The sequence below is a fragment of the Ambystoma mexicanum genome, chromosome 12 (genome assembly GCF_040938575.1).
Source record: "Ambystoma mexicanum isolate Mex_15411 chromosome 12, UKY_AmexF1_1, whole genome shotgun sequence".
Lineage (NCBI taxonomy): Eukaryota > Metazoa > Chordata > Amphibia > Caudata > Ambystomatidae > Ambystoma > Ambystoma mexicanum.
Window position 1 is genome coordinate 995,906,991 of NC_090936.1, and position 20,319 is coordinate 995,927,309.

Below are 20,319 nucleotides of genomic sequence, written 5' to 3' on the forward strand. Positions count from 1 at the left end.
TTTGTGGTGCTGGGGTCTGAGGGAGCAGGACACAAATGGATTTGCCACCCATGAAGAACTTTTTAGATCTTGTTATCAATAAACTGATGTCAGGAGAGAATCCTAATATCCTTGTGAGATCATAGCATTGACCTTATCTAGAATACATGGTCCATGTTCATAGGGTGCAGGGTGTACAATGCAGGAGATCCCATACTGGATCCATGAGGACGCCAGTGCAGTGCGTGAAGAATATGGGGTAATATAAACACAAAATCTAATTCTTGCTGTAACTTGTGCCACTGCATTTTCAAGAATGTTGTAGAAAGTACAAAACCAAGCTATTTAACTAGCCCTGCCGCACATGTATGTAAGAAATTACGGCCTCCCTTGGAACCTGTCCTGTCTGTACATTTTGCTGCAAACTCTATCAGAATTGTCACTGGACCTAGTATGATAGCAACAAATGTTTGTCTCCTCTCCCACGCCCTTTACTTCCTCCCCACCCCCTCCAGCACTATCTGAAATGTCATCAGGCCTAGTATGATAGTCGCTTGTTTTGTTCCTCTCCCTCCTTTCTCCTCCCCCCTTCCCTCATCGCTTGTTAATCTTCGGCTCTACCAGAAATGTCGTCAGGCCTAGTACGGTAGTCGCCTGTCTGTTTCCCATTTCCTTTCTATCTGTGTTTTAGCTCTTGCACTATCTGAAGTGTTGTCAGGCTGAGTACGATAGTTAATTTCACATTCTTGTTGTTCATGGCCTGTAAGAATGTCATTGTATTTTCCCCTTATTCCCTCCCTTGCTGTAAAGCACTTTGAAACACATTGTGTATAGGCGCTATATATAAATGAACTGTCATATATCTGTTCTGTACTTTTTTTCTGTAATTGTATGTACTACTGCCTGACTGTATCTCCTACTGTGCCATGTGCGTTAAGCCTTCTGTAACAGCGCCACAATGCCTCAGGGCCATTAGGCGCTTTATACATTCAAATAACTACAATAAAATACAATGGAAGTCTAAGGTAGACACTATTCAATTTTTTCTCGTGTGATTCAGATTAGGTCGAATCAACTTCAGGTTTCACAGGTACTATAACTAAGCAGGATGAAATGGGGCATGGCCAGCAGAGCAATGGAGTATACGTGTTCTCTGCTGCTCTGCTTCACCGAATATTATCCTCTTTACGAATCCTAACCTTGTTTGTGGATTGAGGGCCATCTAAAGAGTAATGGACGAAACTGAGGAGCGGTGACCCACTGGACACAGAGGGAGGGTGAAAACCTGCCCTGAGGACTACGGACCAACAAGGCTTGCTATGGTGGGCTTGAGTGCTTGAGGCCTGAGGCTTGCTGTCGTGGCTGGGTCCCCCCTGTATTCTGTGGTAAGACGTTAATTACATCGCTAGGATTTTTTCCGTTTTTTTTGTTGCCGAAAAACTCAAAAGAAAAATATAGGGGGTTGGTAAGTGTTAGGGAGAATTCTCTTATAAGACTAATTTGCAAAACCTAGTGAGTCCCCCAGCAGCTTTGCTGGATTTTTGGAATTTGTTTTTTTCTCCTGTTAAGAGTGAGACTCTTTTACTCCCACTCCTAGGCATGATTTGAGGTATGTCTTTGACTTATGTGCTTATGGGCTATGGGGTTTCTTTTTACTCCATAGGGTATCATCTGTTTTTGTATGTGTGGTACACAGCACTCTCAGTGCAGTACCACAGGGTTGTCACAGTGACCCCCAAACATAGACTCCTTACTCTGGGACTGACTACTGTCTCCCAGGGCAAGTAAAATCACCATTGGCTTTACTAGTCCAAAATTGTGAACAGAACCAGTACAAACCATCATATTGTGGAAGTACTGGTAAGGGGTAATTTGATTGCCCCTGGGTCTGTTTTCGAGGGGGCACTGTCACGTCCCCCCTTGTCGAGTTACTGGCTGGTGGCAGTGGTTACCCCACGAAATATTCCACCGAAATATTCTCTATGGGAGTTTCCCATTGATTTTAAATGTACCACTTTTTGGTGCAATGTTAAAGATACCGCCGGTTTATTTATTTAATATTAAATCACTGGTTGGGTCTTTTTGCCAGAACTCGATTCTAAAATGGCGTTTGTGTCCGTCTCTGTAACTCTGACCAAGGTCGAGCCCTTTGTTCCACTATTTTGGCGGGCTTCTCCACAGAAGCCCTCCAAATGGTGCCACTCTGTCTGGGTTCCACAGGAAGGGTGGAGGGGGGAATTGGCACCCTGGACTGCGTTGCCTTAGCAACCCAAGTCACACTCTACTCTGGCCCAGATCGGCTCACCACTTAGCTTGTGTGATTGACAGCTGGGGGGTTTTCTGCATAAAAGCAGGGCCTTTGGGACTGGAACTTCAGAAGTCGCCACAGGACCTAAGAATCCGAAGAGGGAAGAAGCTGAGCCACCTGCAACCGACAACACCACCGGTGAAGCCCTGCTGCAACAAACTCGCCACTTTTCCAACGACAAGAGAAGATCTTCTGCTGGAGAGTCTTCTTCCTTTGAGCAGGTAGGACCAACCAGTTCGCCCTTTTTTTGCTTCCAAAGACGTCACTTAGTCGAATCGCCCGTGCCAAGCACCCCAGCAGCCGGATAGCCAAGCTCACCACTTTTGACTGCGAATAAAAGGACCGCACCTTTTAATCGGGAACTCTGCGGCTGGTTTCATCCCAGTGCAATGCAACGACTCCAACGTCCCCTCCTCGACGAGATATTTTCTTCCCCCGGTCGGAACGACTAACTTCAACCACTGGCAGGAACAACTGACCCCGCTGGAGCTTCCTTCCTGGTCTCCCTTTCTAAAGATTGCTAAAGATGACCCTTAAATCTTTGGCTTCTAAACTGGGTTGGCTCCAGGCCTTCTAACTACATCTCTTGCATCACCCCAACCTCTTTTGAACACTCTGCAAAGACCTTCAGTGCACTTTAAGCCGTGTGATCCTGGGCACATTTTGCTTTGCTGCATTTAAAGTGGGCCTGGCCTATGAACTTTGGCTCTACATTATAACCTGCCTTTCTCCCCTTGCTCCGAACTCTTAAAAGTGTAGGGAACTGTTTTATTCTTCTGCTCTGCCTTTTTCTCTCACTTTAACTGCATTATCAGAGTGCCATCTTGGTTAAGTGCTCACCTCTGTTCTAACGAATAGTAGTGTTTTAACCCTGACTTGTCTGATAACTATTAAGGGAGGTGTGTATGCTTTACCTGACTGTGTTTTAACTTGCTTTTGATTGAGAGTGCTAGTATATACCATAAAGTGTGTTTTAAATAAATAATTATATACTTTTTATACAAAGCTCTGGTCAGTGTTTGTTTTGGCCCTATTGTGTATACTTTGCATACTGCCCTACTCTTCTTGAGAGAAGTCTGACTGCTCAGCCACAGCTACCAGGTAAATCTGGGTGGTGCAGACTGCTACTAATTGGGTTTACTGCTTAATCCTGTAATCTTTTTGCAGTGTTCCCCAAGGGAACTGCACAGGATTTTGCCCAACAGTAAGGGAATATAAGGGGTAGGAGGGTGGTGGGGTATAGGGACTGCAAAATAGGAAAGAGTGGGTTTGGGTGGACCCTCAAATATATTTTAAAAAATTCAATGAGTTTTTTCAGCCGAATATTTTTGGCAAAAAACTCAGCGAAAAAAAGCCTGGCAATCTAAGAACCTAGAACCGTATTCTGTGAGCTGCGGAGAAAGGGTGCAGATCGGCTCACAGAAGGCATCGCTGCAACCAAAAAGGAATGAGGTGGCTGCGGAAAAGTGTTGCACAACTCCCCGGGGGAAGAAGGTATGTAGGCGTGGCCCGGGAATACAGTGGGAGGGTGTAGGAGGGGTGGGGGAGTGTCTGTCTCCAAGAACAGACGTTAAAGCGGTGAGGTGAGGGGAGTAAAGGTAACTCTTCCATTGGGGAAATCTACAAAGCAGCTGCAGATATCGTTATTTCATGACAATTACACAGGCAAAATGGTTTGCCGGGATCAATCTCGCCCTCTCTCTCGGAAGGGAGAATGACGATCCGTCTTCTAATTACTAATGAGATATCGCAGCTATGAAGCAGTGAGGCATCTGTGACCGCCTTGGTCAGGGTTAGGTTGAAGATTTGAGGCACCTTTCCAGTGTTTTGTGACCAAGGTCAAGAGCAAATATCAGGACTGCTGCTCAAGAGCATTAAAGTTCTTTGTGTGGTGATGGCATATAATCCAGGGGATCTATCTCACAATTGTACTCACTGTGAGCCAGATGCCTTCCTACCAAATGGGCAATACTGTAGTATCTATAAAATAAAGGAAGGTACCGCAATCTGTGTACGATATCAATTCCTTCCAGGAACCCCGGGCGGGGGGAGACTAAAAAGTCTTACAAAATATCAGACACTCCGTTTACTAGCTAAACAGCAATCATTTTAATACAATTTGTTAAGACGAGATGCAACACCTCCAAAGTACATACAACATAATAAAAATACATTCATAAAACAAAAAAACAAAACAAGAAATTGCTTGCATTTGTAAAAGATCATAAAAACAAACTGTCAACACAAGCAATGTCACCAATCAGCGTAAATAACACTTTACATTGATATTCTATGTTTTAAAATACGCTAGTGGTAGTAGCCCAACTTGTACACGTTTCTGTCCTTTCAGCTTCAATGCCACACATTCATCAGGGGCACTTCAAACATGATAGGTGTAACAAAGGATTTGATATCCCTGATTGCTTTGTCTGTCCCGGTTCCTTGGAAGACTTCTCTAATAGGGATACAGAATATTACACAAGCGTCTGCAATTGGACACTGTTTTAAACTTGGTCTTTTAGTTAGACTGTTGCATTAAAACCTTCACCACAAGTTTCATGGTACTTCTTAATGTAGTGTACTTTGGCAGGACTCTTGACTCTCCTCGCTTGTGTTGCCAAACCATCCGAATATGTAGTGTTTCACTGACCTCTTTGATACTGAGGTAAAGAGAAGTATCTCTTGTTTATCCTGTAGAAAAAGAAAACAACTTTACTAAAGTTGTGTCCCCTAAATACTACTAATCCCCTCTAGTAGAGTCTTACCTATAGCAGTGCTGTCATACTCTTGCTTGCGATGAGATTATTACATGCAGCGAATGTCAGGTATGCCTTGATGATCTTTGTGATCCACAACATCATGGGGGAGGGGGGTAGGCTCCTGTTTCTCTGACCCTAGAGAGGTGTGTGACTGGTTCGAGATGAATACTGGGAGAGACTCAGGCAGGATGCAAAACAGTGGTGGTGCCAAAGAGAAGAAAACATGAAGAGTGTAATGAAAGAGGGCACACTTGAACAATTAGGACAACCAGGGGGGACCTCTCCGACTGAGAAGAGATGTAGAATACATTATCCTAAAGTTAATGGAAGCAGCCATAAGTACTGTATTCCCGGAGTTAATTGTTGTCGATATATAGATTTGTGTTGATAAAGATCTCATGAATGCTACAGAAGTGGCGTTGGAATTATTAAGCTATTGGCACACCACTCAATCCTGTTTGGTCCAACTCCATCTTAATTGAACAAGAAGGTTCTTCCTTATTTGTAGTTGATCATAGATATTGTTTTAGGCACAGGTAGCCTACGCCATTGGGTGTTGGTTGACAGATTCTTCTGTTTAGCTAGAGGTGTGAGGAAAGGGAAAGGTTTTTGTTGAATTATGCTTCTTAGTATATAGTTGGATACAGACGAAAACAACTTATGAGATTCTTATTGATCAATATCATGATCACAGGCATGACCCAGTATAGCACTGCTGTAGAGGGAAAAGGTGATCACATGGATGTCCTGGAATGTGAACGATGGGTGTGGCAGAGTGAAGCGAGGTACAGTTGCTCAGTTATTAGCTCTACACCATTTGGACATTGCTCTGCTTCAGCAAACACATTTGACTGGGAACCTCTGTGAAAGGTTAAGCAAGGTCACTATACTGTTTCAAATAATTCCATTTATTTTAGGGCCTTACCTGTTATTATACTAATCCAGACGACGCTGCCATTCCAAATTGGAAGCTTGGTTCGCGACACATGAGGCAGTTAGTCTGGTAACGGGAAACCTATAGGGGTGATAGGGTAATAATCCTGCGCGTATATGCCCCACTGTTCCCGAGTACAGAACTACTGGTATTAATGGAATCTAGTGCATAGTTGAGTTTAGGGGGTGACATTACTGATTTAATGTACAGAGTGGGCCGATCTATCGAATGGTGGGAATCCCAAACCCACTGAATTATTCTGCTTTCTACAAGCAATGGGATTGAGTGATACATGGAGATTATTGCACCAAATGGGAGAGGGTGTTCATTTTATTTGGGTGTCTGTGCAACATTATCCAGATTATCTTTATTTGTGCCAGCTACTGTAATCCACAGGCGAAAAGTATGGAATACCTGCCCCGTGATCTAATCATTCACCCCTCATGGACACAATAAAAGGGAAATGGCAGTAGAGGTGCCGGAACCTGGTGCTTTAATGCCTATCATTTGGGGAAACCCTGAACTGCTGGAAATGTTAGAGGATGAGACCAAAGAGTACTTCTGTTTAAATGGTGGCTTGCTAAAAAGTGCAATATCCCTATGGGAGGCATATAAAACAGTCCTGAGAGGGAGAATCATAGCTAAGGTTGCAGCTAAAAATAAGGACGGGGTGAACAAAGTAGTGGAAATGAAGGAATTGATATAGGAAGAGGCGATAAGATGAATATTCAATGGGTCTCCACCCACCCCCGAATAGGTTAAAGAACTCAAGAGAATAAAGGGTATATATGAAACGATTGCGACAGAAATGGCCAAACCAGCCCAGTGAGACACTAAGTCAGTTGTGTGAAATGGGGGACAAAGCTGTGAAAATGATTGGATAGCTGGAAAAGAGAAACAAAAGTATGAAATTGGTGAGCAAGCCCACGAGGCAGCAAAAGCAGAGTAGTTTGCAGGGTGCCATCAGCAATTTTCTGGTGCCTCTAATGCAGGTAATAGGACAGGCATTTAGGAATTTCTGGCGAAAATGCCCCATGACATTTGACTGACGACCAAGCCTCAAAACTAGACCAAGGCATCACGATAGCAGAAATTGAGCTAGCCATAAATAAACTGTGGTAAGGCTCACTCCCCCTTGTTGCCCATTAGGGGTGTGGGAAAGGTTGGGGTGTTGGGGGAATAAGTTAACTCCTTGATCTGTTAATAGCATGCAAAGAGGAGGGAACACTATCCTTGGAACGAAGAACCGTTGAGATTATATGAATACTTTGAAAAATTAAGCCCCTGGATTCTCTGGCCATCGTCCCATTTCTCTGTTGATTGGTGAAATGAAAATATTGGCGAGGTTCCTGGTTTATTGAAAGGTTAACTGATCTAATATGCATAGATAAATTTGGATTTCTCTCCAGCAGGGCCAAACGCATGTATGAAAGCATGCTGCACAATGCCCTATCAAAGGCAGAACTTCTAGATGGGCCCTCTGTGATAATGTCATTGGATTTACGAAAGGCATTTGGTTCTGTACACTGGGATTTGATTGGCTCGGGTCTGGGTGAACAGGTATATGCCAAGTGTTTTCGTAAACAAATTGGCACCCGGCAGGGATGATTCCCCTGGAAACCCCCCCCTTCCCAAACCCCTCCCCGCCTGGATTTCTTCACGGTAGCCATGGAGCGCCGGCAGAGTGGGTCAGCCACAATATTGTCCTCAGAGGATTTAGATGGCCAGGGGGCTGGGAAGATCGTATCTCGCTATATATGGATGACCACCTAATATTTCTGGGCACTCTGCCTTTGCCTCGACCCCAAATGATGGGTATGATTGAGGGATATGGCAGAGGAAGTGCGCCAAAAATTAAATTGGAGAAATCATTGTTCCTTCCCAGCCAAGGCTCACAAATAGTAGCAATGAATGATCAACCAAGGCTGAGACTCCAGGAAGGTGATGCAAGCTGGTTCTTGGGTACAGTGAATCACCAAGCCGCCACAGAGGAATGGCCAAACACTGTTATGTGCTAACACCGTTCTTTCATTAAAGGATAAAAGGTTAGGTGGATATTTATATGCAAATAAATAAAACTCCATTTGTAATGTGAAATTCTACTAAAATAGTTAACTGAATATATACAGTTCTATGTGGTACCACAGTTGCTTAGATCAGCAATAATACAGCAACTGGTAGCAGTTATAGTAACAATATTTATTAAAAAAACATTAAGATTTCTAAACACTGTTTTACCCCAAAGAGACAAATGTAGAAATGCAGGTTATACTTTTGAAGCCCATCAGGGGGACTTCTCTGCAGGCAGCGTCACTAGACTTCTTAGCATTGGATAAGTGGATGTCGTGGCTGCAGTGCCACTTGAAGATTTCTTCAGTCTGTTGGAACTTGGCAAGCTCCAGGCATCGAGCAGCACTATGCCAGGGTACCCTCTCTTCAGGGCAATGCACAGCAGTCTGGCTTTCTTCTGGTCACAGACAGCCTCCGGATACAGGAAGATGCTGGTGGACTTCTTGGGCTGAAGCAGTCCATAGACTTCTTTTGGACCCACAAAGATATCTTTTGCTGGACGGCAGGCACTCTGGACAGTCTTCCAGGACACTTCGGGTGAAGAACAGCAGTTGTACGAGGTCCGCTCTTAGCTATGGGAAGAGATTGCCTTTCCAGATCCTCTTGATCAGTCCTTTAATCAGCACAGCAGCCTTTGGATTTCTTGGAGAGTTGCAGCTACAAACCTCAGCCTCCAGCAGGATTCAGGACACAACTTTCCAAGCTTTTGACTTCTGGTTTTGACTTGTAGCTTCTGACAGAGGTAAGTGAGGGTGTCTTATGTTATACACAAATCTCCCCTATTCACTCAGCCTGAGCTAGGCTCAGTCATCCAACCACACACTAGGGAATTCATCATGCAGCACCCAATCAGGCTCCCAGGCATTCTGGCCAGTCACCCAAAACCAGACGCTCAAAACAGTGGATGTGCATTGGGGGCAACTCCAAGCCTTTCAGAGCACACTCTGCATTCACTCTGGTTTCAGAGAAGGCTAGCTCAGACAGACCTCTGGCATTGTGACACTCTATCAAAACCAGACACCCACAATGCAGAATATGATTTGACCTCTCTCTCTCCATTCAGTCAGGCCTCACCCCGTGGGCGTACCAAAAACAAGCAGTCCCTCGGAAATCTACTATTATAGCAGGGGCCATCCCTGAGGCATATATGGTCCTTTCACTGAACATCCAATCGGGGAAGACTTGGGAACAGAGCCAGGGCTTCTCAGGACTTTTAAGAAACAGGAGGGATGGCACTGGCAGTGGTAATAGCCATTCTATCTTGGTTTAGGAATTCATTGATTTCTATGGCAAAATGGGGGTGACCCAGAGCTCCTGCAAAATCAGCATGTAGTTGCCACCAGCCCAAGTCCTGCTTTGTGGGCAACACACAGGTGCCCAAAAAACACTATAGAGCAGGGGTCTACAAATGGTCGATCGCGAGCGGCCAGTAGCTCGCCGGAGCCTCTGAAGTCACTTGTGTTTGACTTTTAGAAAGAAAAAAAAAATTCAAGGAAGTGCTCTGACCAATCACAGCCTGCACATCTGTAAGCATATGGAATGCTTCCTGTGATTGACCAGAGCAACTTCCTTACTGCTGCAAGCTGTGCGGCACATCTTCAAGAACATTTCTACAGAAGAAAATAACAATCTACAAGCCAACAAGACTCCTCTGGTCGAGCAACAAAATCCGCCTGGGACCAAAACCGGACCTCAAGAAGAAACTTGGAGGCACCTTCTTCTACCACTTAGCCGCAAAATCCTGGAACAACATCCCAAAAGAAATAAGAAACACCAAAAATCACCTAAAATTTAGGAAATCAGTAAAAACCTGGCTCTTCAACGCCACAGACTCAAACTGAAAACCGAAACAGAAAGGAAAAGGGATGACTAAACTTGAGTGGACACAGACAACTCTCAGCACAGACCGTGAACAACTCCCTGTGTGAAGAAACTCCTACGGCACCTGTACGATGGACGCTGGTCAGAGTGGAACACAGGAGACGCACACGGAGTCAACAACCCACACTAATTCCCACCCAATACCCGCACCTTAGTTGCCACCAGGTACCACAGTGTGGTGGAATCACTGAGATATTGGCAATTACCACACTATCAGAGCTGCGGGCACTGACGGGGGCACTAGCCCTACGAGTGGGAAGGGAAGACAGGTAGCGCTACAAGGGAGGCTGGCGAGGAGGGGACCAGATGTCCAAGGGTCCTTGAAGGCCGGACGGATCCAGATCAGAACAGAGGCGCAAGGGTGCTCCCGAACCCCACCTGGGGAGATTACGTAAGCCCAGCGTCTCAAATCAGGGATAAAGGTGCCAATTAACCAATTGCAATAACAATCCCCCCCCCCTCTGCATACACCTCTCAAACCCCAAACCAAACACAACCACAAACTTCATCACATTGCAACAAAACAAAAAAATCACATAGACTTGCACAACAGTACACAACAACTACCGGTCGAATACACACCATGCCCAGCCAACTGACCCACCGGGCTGAGGCCGTCAACAGCACATCACTTCTATCTTGCACTTTTCCAGCTTCTTCCCACTAACCACCGGCCCCTCCCTTCCTCTTTCAGAGCCGGCAGAGCGCAAGGGGACCACTCCGGTGGTGATAGTGCGCGGTACAAATGTCCTTTAACATTAACGTTTCGGAGGGACAGCTCCATGTGGAAAAGTAGGACGTTATCACAGAAGCAGCTTTCTCGTTGAATGTTTTGGTGCGCCGTGGGAGTCATTGCATTCCGTGCGTCTGTGTGCCTTACGGCGGCCCCCTCCTCTCATGTGTGCACATCTGTTTGTGCCATTGGAGGAGGGGTGGGCAGGTCGGCAGAGAGCCCAGGGTGAAACAGAGCATTTAGCTATGATGCTTACTGTCTCCGCCTCGCACTGGGCTCATTAGCAATCATGTAAGCTACTTTTAGATGACAGAGCTCTGGCGAGCAAGCCCCCTCTGGACTTCCTCGCCAGAGCCCTTCCTCCATTAGTAGCTCATATGACTGAAAATGACCTAGAGCGAAGCAGAGACATTCAGCATGATAGCTGCATGCCTCTGTTTCGACCCTGGGCTCCTTTTCCTTTACAGGAGCCCCATTTGGACTTTAAAAAACAAGGTAACATGTATTTTGTTTTGGGCAAAAGGGTACGATTGAGATTTCCCCTGAGCCAGACGAAGAGAAGGGACTTTATGCACTACGGGTGCCTGGACAGCCAAGCAAGTGTGAGCTGTAAACTGTGATTAAGCTCTGGAGCTGTGCATCAAGGACGTTTGAACAAGAGGGGAATTAGCTCTGTTGGTAGAGCGCTCGCTTAGCGTGCAAGAGGTAGCAGGATCGATGCCTGCATTCTGCAGTAAGTGACTTTTTCTTCTATTTTCACCATTTCCTTCAGAACTCATCAATCCTCACAAATAAGGCATGTGCTCCCTCAGGGTTTTTACTATAGTTCTAAAAGTCTTCCATCAACTTTCTCCTATCCCAAAGATTCACACGTGTCTGCAACGAGGGCTGGCAACTGGCGTGATAACATGCAACAGGCGCATAGCATGGCATTATTAACATATTTATGAAATTCCACTTTGATGCCCCTCAGCGCTCTTACCCTGCTATTTCATTTCAATACGATGCTTCAAATAATTGGTTCAAAGTGCGCCGCCTTTGCTCTTTTATTTCATTTTCGTTGGAGCAGGTCAGAGCTGGCAGAAGAGTGAGTCTTGTCTGCAGGAGCTCCGATTCCAGAAAGCATATTTTACCTGCCTTTCTTATCACTCATCTGTGTCTCTTCGCTGACATGAGCGGTGGCTGCACTTTGAAGTCTCCTGGGATTTAAAGTCTCCTACCAGCAGGGCACTTTCTGGACTACACAGCGCCCAGCAAAGTACTGGCCTGCGCCCTCCCGCCCCCTACTTCCGCAAAAAATGTGCATGCTTTAGCAGAAGTGTGAACAAAATGGGACTCAAAACCCACAATCCCTGACTTAGCAGGCCAGTGTCTTGTCCATTAGGCCTTTGGGGCCACTCAGCAGACAGGTGGAAAGTTCTTCATTTTCCTCTTCACACTTTGCGCTGCAAAAATGCACTCTGCGCAGTTCTATGAATGAGGGTTTGTGTTGGCAGTGCGAAGTCACTTTTCAGCAGTGCAAATTCACTTTCAACTGGGCAAAAATTCCATGAATCTGGCCCAAAATCGACAAGTGGACCAAAGAAAGTGGTACGCAATCGCAAATGAAAATTACTGCACTTTGAATTATATTTGGCTATAGCGCGGCTGTACTATAAACAGAACAAGTGACTATCTGCTCATTTCCTAAGTGTGTCAAGCTGAAACGGTGTCCGTGTGACTGTCTTGCACACGGTACTGTTTTAGTCTGCGACACTTAGGAAATTACCAGGGCTTGCTCCCCACAGCCCTGATGTGTCCAAATGGGGCTCCTACTACCACACCTCACTGCACCTTCCCTGGGTTGGTGTGCGCTCACTTGCTATTCCCAACGATCCCCTCACTTTTGTTGGTGACACCTTTAACCAGGAAGGAATCCTATTCCAATTGCATTCTGGAATTTGTAGTTTAACGTTTCACTTAGTAACATGAGCACCTAAAGTCCTGTTAGCACTGGTGGATAGAATGCAGCGTCAACCTTCACAGTGAATGGCCCAATCATTTTCCTACATTTTGAAAGTCTTTTTATGAGACCGCTTCTAATAAAAAAGAATACAATAAAGAGGTTTTTGAACTTTATTAACATAATCGTGAAGGCATATGTTATTCCCTCCATTTATAAAGCGAAAATGAACAGCTAAAAAAGTGTTCAAGTTCCAATGTTTTTGAACGTCCCCCACCCCCGATCGCCCGCAAGTAGCTCTCCACTGTTGGCCCTCCACTGAAAGTAGCTCACGCCAATCTAAAGGTTGGAGACCCCTGCTCTAGAGGTACCCCTACCCATGGGTGCCATAAGGGTACCCCATGGGTCTTTGTTCACCAATAATAAAATTGAAGAGCTGCACTGCTCTGCCAAACAGAGGCTAGGGGAGTAGTGGGACAAGGACGAGGAGGCCCTGTTCCTCCAAAGCATTTCCAGAATTACAGAAAATCAAGGGATTCACATATGTTAAAAACAGGAGTAATTTGAGTCCAAGAACCTACATCTGATCCAGAATAAAAATACATTGGTCCACACTGCTAATGTTGATGATGGGACATGGTAATCTTTTTATGATGTTCCCATTACCCACACTCCTTTATAGACTCAAACACCAGTGAGGGTACCACCGTTCATTTTTGTGCAGATGGAGGCATTAGCTAAAAAGGCATTTTGGGTGTTTTTTCCTATTTTTATTTTTTTATATTGATATAGTCAACTTTTCAATAAATAGATTTTATACAAATTACAGGTTATAAATTACAAATTACATTTTACAAAAATAACGCAAGAAGAAAAAAGGAAGAAGATCAGTGTCATGACCCTTACCCCTGGCCCTCGCAGGCAAGTCAGCCTTCCAGTTAGGGCCAGGTCAAAGGCCTTAAAACCTCATCCAAGACTCTTTTGGAGTCGGTCCTGGCGCCTTTGGACCAACATTAGAATGGGACTATTTAACTTCGGGAGAGTGGGGGAATGGGGGGGCAGTGGGTAAGGCTTTCAGCCAACATGGAGGCACACACATAACTCATTTACAAGGAACTGAGCTATGCAGTCTAGTCTTTTGGGTGTGGCAGGTCTGGGAATACTTTACATGGACTACTTTGGGTGTGGCAGGCCTGGGACTATTTTACTTGGACTTCTTTACCTGAGACTATTTAAAGCGCACCCGAGCAGCAGAACATGCTTTGCGTTATTCTGCTGTGGGCAGCGTAATGCTCACTGTGTCCGGTTCTTTGATGCCAGCTTACCTGAAACTAAGCACCTTTAGAGAGAGAGAAAGAACACTACAAAACTTACCTGGAAGAGTATCCTGTCTTCAATCCATCGCCGACTTCAGTTCCACTCACCTGAAGGTACGAACTCCATCATCCGGCACCGCATGCATCCTCGAATACCATAACCTGGAAAGAGGAGAAAGAAAGACAGCATTAGTAAGCGTTTACTCACGTTTCCTCCCGAACAAAGAAAGCCACACAATTCTTACCTGGATAGTCCTCTCCTGGTCAGTATCATCGCTGGAACATTACGGTGCTCGGCGATGAACATCACGACCTGCAAGGAGAGAAAAGACACAGGTTAGCAATACAAAAGGCGAAACAGCGCAGCGCAGCGCATCGCGCATTACTCACCGGACAGCATTGCATACACTGTGCTTTCGCCTACCGGCCCATGCTCATCTTCAAACTGCATGACAACACCAAAATACCTTTACATACTTAAAAGGAAAGAAGCAAGACATTATTAATCAAACTAAGAGGAACATAAGAACTGCATGAAAAGACTGTAAAGCAGCAAACCTACAGAGTCACAGCAGGCCTGGATTCCCACAGGGGGTCTTGCACCAGTGAAGTAACTTGGTCGCAGCTTGCCCCCCACATCTACGCGCCCCTGCCACGAGGAGCAGGATGGAGAATCCACCTTTTACAATATTAAGGTGAGGAGAGGGCCCAAGGGGGAGGAAGGAGTTGAGGCCAAGGGAGGTGGGAAAACAAAGACAATCTGGTATTATATCCAGACGAGGTCGCTAGACAGGTCCGATCTATGAAAGCCTCGTCAAAACAGATTTATCCCTGTTCCTCTAAAACCATCAACGACCCCATTGACACCCTCGCTCCAGCCCTTGGCGATTATTGCAACCACTCCTTTGCCTCAGGATCTTCCCCTCCTCGCTGAAGCACTCCCATATGCATCCTCGTCTTAAGAAACCCACAACTGAGCCTTCCTGTCTGGCTCGCTATCTCCCAATTTCCATAAGCTCCTTTCTGGGCAAACTCCTAGAAAAGCTGGCCATCTCTCAGCTTAACCTTCATTCAGATTCTGTTGGCTGCCTCCATGACCACCAGTTTGGCTTCAGAGCGGCCAGAAGCACAGAAACTGCTCTCCTGAATATCCGTGAAGATCTGCTCTCCAACCTGGACGCCAACATTCCCTCTTTCCTGATCCTTCTTGATCTCTCTTCTGCCTTCGACACGGTCAACCACACTATCCTGCTCAACCGTCTCTTTGATAACCTGGGCATCACTGATCAGGATCTCTTTCCTCTCTGATCGACCCTCCCAGGTCCAACTGGGGTCCTTCCTATCATCGATCTTCCTCTCTACCTGTGGGGTTCCCCAGGGGTCTAACCTCGCACCCTGACTCTTCAACCAATACCTAGCAACTCTCTCCCACTGCATTGCCATTTTCTGCTAAAATTTCCAGTGCTATGCTGATGACACTTCCCTCATTTTCCGGCTGGCCTCAGCCACCTCCTCTCCCATCTCTGACTGCCTTACTGCCATTCAAGATTGGTGTGCCACCAACTATCTTTGTCTGAATGCCAGAAAGACTGAGATCCTCCTCATCGGCACACCATCTCCATCCTTTTCCCCTCACCCTCTGGCCGGCCTCCCTTGGCCCCCCTCCAACACCGACCTGCGAGGCTAAGAACCTCGGGGGTCATCTTTGATTCCACACTTTCCTTCTCCGCCCAGATCTCTGAGGTCTCTAAAAAGTAAAACCTCCTACTGCACCTCCTCAGAGGTACTCTGCCTTTCCTCTCCTTACCTCAGAAGCTCACTGTCTCCCAAGCTCTGGTTCTCTCTAGGTTGTATTATTGTAACAGCCTCTTTCTAAATCTACCGGCCTCTACTCTCCGCCCTCTGCAACTTATCCAAAATAGGACTGCGAGACTTGTCCTCGGCCACAAGCCCTGGGGATCGTATCTCTCCAGCCCTGAAATATCTCCATTGGCTCCCAGTGGATGCAAGGATTAAATTCAAAACCCTCTGCATTGTCCACAAGGCTTTCTGGGGCCTGGGCCCAAAATACCTTCAGCTATCCCTCCGCAAATACCTCCCCTCTCGAGCTTTTCACTCATCTACCTCTAACTCCCGGGTCAATCGTTTTTCAAAGAAACGAGCTGGGGGTAGATCTCTATCTTCGGTTGGGGCCTCCCTCTGCAACTGCCTCCCTGCCAATCTAAAACTTGAGGAGAACCATCTCTGGTTCCGGAAGAACCTCAAGACCTTCCTCTTTGCTTCCACCTTCGCTCCCCCTCTCCCCTGCTGATCTGCTCTCTTGGCACTGTGCACCTGGCCACCCTCTGTCCCCTGGGCCCAGGTACCTGCTCGCCCTGCCTCCTGGCCACTCCTTGCGCTGGGGACTGTATCTGTACCCTTACAGCTCCCCCATTTTTCTTCTCTTTCTGCACTTATCGGACTTAACCAGTCTGCTGCCTTAAACACAGCACTTGTCACTTGCTGGCTGCACTACCACTGTTTATTGCCCCCATTTTCTATGTATTTTTATTTATTATTTATCTGCTCTCCTCTGCTCCGCACTTTCCACTCTCCCCCTTCATGCGCTTTTTCCCATTCCCATGCACTTGCGCGTTCTCAATGTCACTGGGTCTAGTAAGATCGTTGTGTTCTCCCCTGTTCCCCTCCCTTGCCTGGTCGCGCTCTGAAACACTTGTGTACGAGTGCGATACAAATAAAATATCATATCCTATCATTAGGATAAGATGTCCCAATTCATAGACTTTTCAGAGAAATACATTACCCCCAAGAGACAAAGGGAGGATGAGAACTCCTGTCCTATGCCACCAAAGCTGCAGAAGCTTCCCAATTAATCACAAACCCATCAGGAGGAGGTTTTTGAGTATTCAGAACCAGAGGAAATGTATGAGGACAATCCTTTTGGTCAGGACACAACTGAGCAGTGCCCCGACTGGGAGCAAGATCAGCCAGCTGATCTAGGGCCTTGGCTCTCACCCACTCATACCCTAGATCCAGACATTATTTGTCTGGATCCGCCTTCTTCCCCCTCAACAAAGGCAGTTATTGCAAATAGATGACCATATGGTTTTTAATGCCATCCTAAAGAGATCTGCAGATCACTTTCAAATTGCTATGCAGGAAACTGTCCAGAACTCTGCTTCGTTGAGGACATTTAAAAAAAAAGGCCTCCCACTAGTCAGGCTATTCCTCTGTTCTACTCGAAAAAGAAAGGCCTTGCTCCTTCTTTGTCGTCTTTCCTCAGAAGGGCTGTCAACCGGTTTTTCCATCTCCATCTGACCCTATGTACATTCGAGATCATGCCACACTGGACTCTCTGGTTGTTACAACCTCCAGAAAAAGGGCAGGGGTGCCACGGTCTACGGAAGTGGCTCCCCGGATAAGGACTGCAAAAGACTATGCCCATGGCAAATTTATTACCACGTCTGCAGCTTACTCAACCAGAATTGCGAATAATACGACCCTTCTCGCTAGTTAAGTGACCATGCTATGGGGCCTGCTCCAAAAAGGCCTCCAAGAGGTTCCTGAACCCATGTGATCACGCCTGCTGGCGGACATCTCTGAGGGTAGACAGGTGACCCATAATATTCTCAAGAATACCCTAGACACTGATGAAACTGGGGGATGCACTCTGGCACAAGGAACTCTCCTTAAGAGAGACGAATGCAGGTTTCAAGTCGTAGACTCAGGCCTCCCTGATCAATAAGCCCATAGAAGAGTCAAACCTGTTTGGTAAGGCTGTAGATGATGCCTTAGAAACGGCTAAAAATGATTACAGCCCAGCCTTTCCAACAGCAGGGAGGTCAAACTCTCGTTCCTTTCGAAGTCGGTCCTTCTCCCGTTCTCCCCACGGGCAATATGGCAGTGGAGGTACCCCATGGTCTTGCGGACAAAGTTCAGCTGGCAACAGCCAATATCAGCAAAGAGGACAGCGCAGAGGCAAGGGTAGAGGCAGAAACTTCACCCAAGAGACTCCCCGGTCTCTGCATCAAAATGGCTCACACGTCTGGGTCCTCTCCCGTGTCTCCCCGGTTGTGGGACGGCTGACATTCATTCACGCATGGCAGGGGATCACATCAGACCAGTGGGTGCTCAAGACCATCACCCACGGTTATTACATTGAGTTCTTCCGACCACCTCGATACCATCCACCAAAGGGCAGATGCCCGTCACCAGCACACCTGCAAATCCTGCTGGAAGAGGTGCAGATCCTTCAGGAAAGGGTGACATAGAAGTCATCCCCATTTATCAGGTAAACGAGGGGATTTATTCAGTGTACTTCCTTGTACCCAAAAAGGATCTCACCATGCGCCCTGTTAGACTCGCACCCAGCGAACAAATATGTCAAACCACAAAGGTTCAGAATGACAACATTACAGGAAGTAATCCCACTGCTGGCGCAGGGGGATTACATGGCAACATTGGATATGAACGATGCACACTTTCATATTTCAATGTTGCCAGCGCACAGAAAGTACCTAAGGTTCATGATAGAGGACACGCACTGTCAGTTTAAGGTTCTTACCTTCGTCATTGCCTCAGCTCCACGGGTGTTCACAAAGATACTGGCAGTAGCAGCTGCTCACCTGCGCATGCAATCCATTCCAGTCTACCCTTACCTCAACGACTGGCTAATTACAGGGGATTCTTACGGAATATGCCTAACAAATACCCAAAAGACGGTAGATCTCCTTCAGTCTAGGGTTCTAGTTAAACGGGAAAAGTCCAGCCTAGACCCCAGCCAGGTCAAACAGTTTCTGGGGGCTCTAATTCGGACCAAAGACGGCCTTGTCTTCCCCTCCAACGAGAGGGTTCAAAACATGCTGTTCCAAATCCCTAACTATGTAGCCAATCACAAGGTGACCGTACGCAAAGCCATGCGACTGTTAGGGATGATGGCCTCCTGCATTTACCTAGTTCCACACACACACGCACGTCTGCACATGCGCCCCAGGCAAGAGTGGCTCTCGAGCCAATGGTGTCAGGCCAGCGGACAATGGGACGATTTAGTGGTTGTCTCGGCAGCCCTCGTTTAGTCTCTGCAGTGGTGGTCAAGGGAAAACCTTCTGAAGGGGAAAACGTTTACCAACCCCACAGTAGAGGCCACTCTCACCACGGATGCATCTGACTGGTTGGGGGGGAACCCACCTACATCATCAGAGGGCGCACAGTGTGTGGTCCCCAGCGGTAGCAACCGCCCACATAAATCTGTTGGAACTGCTTGCAGTGCTCAAGGCCCTGAAGGCATTACAAACACACCTCTAGGGGATGACAGTCCTAGTACTCAGACAGTACTACGGCCATGTATTACCTAAATAAACAAGGGGGCTCTCAACTCTCCAGGGCTATCCAAACTGTCACAGAACGTATGGGAATGGGCTCTCGAACACAAAATATCCCTCCTGTCACAACACGTTCCAGGGGAAGTCTATCTTGTGGCGGACATACTCAGCAGAGACTTCCCACTACCCATAGAGTACGAGTGGCGATCACATGAAAACATTATTGTTCTCAACGTCTTGGTAGAGTGGGGCTTCCCAGAGATAGACTTGTTCGCAACTCTGGAGAACGCACAGTGCCCAGATTACACCTCCTGGTACCCTCGGAACCGCTCCAAGCAGAATGGTCTCTGGATAAACATGGTCAGGGAAATTTGTCTATGCTTTTCCCCGGCCTCCCCTGATCAATAGGATAGTGCACAAGATGCACCAGGAACCAGTCAGGAGGATTCTGGTGGCCCGATGTGGGCCTGCCAACCTTGGTACCCCCATCTCATGGCAACGTCAGTCTCCACTCCCAGGAAGCTGCCATGCCCTTACAACATGCTGTCGCAAGACAAGGGGGAGACACTACATCATGCCCTCAAACTCTCAATTTAGCAGCCTGGCTCATGGGGGTCATAGAGTTTGTGCATCTCCAACTCCCTTAAAGATGTCTGGACATACTTGGAGAAGCACGAACACCTAACACCAGACTTTGCTACTCCAACAAATGCAAGCGCTTTGTCATTTGGTATAATGGCAAAGGCATCAATCCTATTGAATGCACACCAACACATATTGTCATATACCTTACTCACCTGTGTTAGGCAGAAACCTGTGCAGTGCCCTTAGGGACCACTGCAAAAAGTTTAAGACCACAGGAGTAAGCAGTAAACCCAATTGGTAGCAGTCTGCACCACCCAGATTTACCTGGTAGCTGTGGCTGAGCAGTCAGATTTCTCTCAAGAAGAGTTAGGCAGTATATAGAGTATACACAATAGGGCTAAAAATACAGTAGAACAAGCAAACACTGACCAGAGTTTTGGTATAAAAGTATATAATTATTTAAAAACACACTTATGAAAATACACTGGCAC

The 20,319-nt window shown here is 46.6% G+C and overlaps 1 protein-coding gene across 10 annotated transcripts in view; it reads left to right on the forward strand.

Moving 5' to 3' along the window:
• SBF1 (SET binding factor 1) overlaps positions 1-20,319 on the forward strand; it is a 2,512,102-nt gene that overhangs the window by 741,644 nt on the left and 1,750,139 nt on the right. The window lies entirely within an intron of this gene.